The sequence below is a fragment of the Ananas comosus genome, linkage group 19 (assembly GCF_001540865.1).
Source record: "Ananas comosus cultivar F153 linkage group 19, ASM154086v1, whole genome shotgun sequence".
NCBI classification, from domain to species: domain Eukaryota; kingdom Viridiplantae; phylum Streptophyta; class Magnoliopsida; order Poales; family Bromeliaceae; genus Ananas; species Ananas comosus.
Window position 1 is genome coordinate 6,615,437 of NC_033639.1, and position 2,204 is coordinate 6,617,640.

Sequence of the window (2,204 nt, forward strand, 5' to 3'; positions counted from 1 at the left end):
GAAGGATGGGACGCTAGATGTTAGCCTTGTCCGAGTTTTTCTTAACTACGTCTCAGCAAAGGCCATCAAAGGTCAGACGATAGCTGACTTTTTGGCCGACTATCCATGTGTTGATGTTGAAGAGTTGATGCAAAATCTAGTCAATCTTCGGCTATGGATACTATACTTGAGTCTAAGACATCCGACTCGATTGGAGCCGGAGTGGTGATATGATCATCCGAGAGTAAGGGCTTTTAGTTTTCTTTCGAGTTGGATAATTGGCCTCGAGATTTTAGAATAATCAAGCCGAATATGGGGTTTTGATAATTGGCCTCGAGATTTTAGACGAATTAGGAGCACAATCAGTAGTAGTCATTGGTGACTCACAATTAGTGATAAAACAAGTGACCGGAGAGTACCAATGCAAGAACTCTAATCTTTAGAACTACCTAAGTAAGACGGTATAATTACTTAGCAGATTCAAGGAGGTATAGTTTGTGCACCTATCGAGAGAGGGAAACGAGAGAGCAAACAAATTGGCTCAATTGGCTTTAGGATGTAAAGAATCAAGGGGAAGGAGTGGAGTCAATGTTTGCAAAAGACTGTTACCATCAGTTCACATACGAGAGCCGATTCTGATTGCATCTGTTGTGGCACAGGATGATTGGAAAACACCTCTAATCAACTTCCTCAACGACCCAATCAGCTGAGTTAGCTATCAACTGTGAAAGAAGGCACTCTACTGCTTGCTGGATGGACAATTTTATAGAAGAAAGGCTAAAGAATTGCTTTTAAAATGTTTAGAAATCGAAGAAGCCCTAACAGTTATGAACGAGGTTCATGAAGGGTTATGCAGAGTACATTTAGCTTGAAGGAAATTGAGATGGACAATTCGACATCTAGCGTATTACTAACCAACCATATATGAAAATTGCAAAAGGTATGCCAAGGGATGTCAAGAGTGTCAATTTCACAGGTTGATACAAAGAGTGCTAGCCTCCGAGATGCAAGTTGGACTATAGATTTGATCGGAGAAATTCAGCCGAATTCTTCGGTTAGGCATAAGTTCATGATAATGGCCATAGATTATTTTACTAAGTAGGTGGAAGTAAAGCCCACAAGGTTGGCCACTCAGAAAGACATCATAAAATTCGTAGAAGATTTCATCATTCATCGGTTCGGAATTTTTGAAATAATCACAACCAATCAAGAAACAATAATTACAGGGGAACAATTCTCAAGGTTTTTGGAATTGAGGCGAATCTAGTTGCCGAATTCGCCTTCTTATTATGCTTAGGCAAATGGACAAGCCAAGGTGATAAACAAAGTCATCATAAATATGATGATATTAGAAGAAATAGTATGAAAAGCTCTCGAAAGTGTTGTGGGCATGCCGAACAACTATTAAGACAACAACTAGGGTGACGCTATTTCGGCTGGTCTATAGTTACGAAGCCGTGTTACTAGCCAAAGTAATGGTCCCGTCATTAAGAATCTAGAATCAAAAAGAACTATCACCTGAGGAGTACGAGCTCTTGATATATGAGAATTTAGATGAGCTTAATGACATTTTGTTATGGACATTGGATCATTTAAAAGAGTATTAGAACCGAGTGAGTAACATGTACAACAAGAAAGTTAGGGCTAAGTCTTTTAGTATTGAGGATTTAGTATTAAAATTGATATTGCCAATCGGCAAGAAAGGTCAATTGTACGAAAAATGGTTCCCAAATTGGGAAGGACCATTTCGAATATGCAAAGTAGCAGGAGGGAACGCGTATTTCCTAAAAACATTAGAAGGATTGAAAAGTTCATAAGCCGATCAATGGAAAATACTTCAAAGAATATTATTTTTCTATGGGGGAAGACAAATAAAGAAGAAGCGAAAACATATATTGACACAACAAATTAAATGCATCCCAATACAAAAAGTTAGATTATGAAACTCTCGAAAAAGTGCAGCTGAGATATTGGGGCCGAATAATTAAGACAATAAGTCCTTAAGCTAATTCTATTTAGCTTCCAATAGGGCCTGAACTTGATCAGTTGTATGTTTCCTTCGCTTTATGGATGGGTAGACCTTATAGAGGTTAGAGAGTTGGTCGTAAATTGCCGCATCTTTGTCCTTCTTGACCTGTTTGGAGAGCACCAAACTGCTGAGATGCGTAGGCCAAAGCCTTTTCTACTTTGGTAAACTCCTCCTTCAGATGAGCCACTCTCTGCCA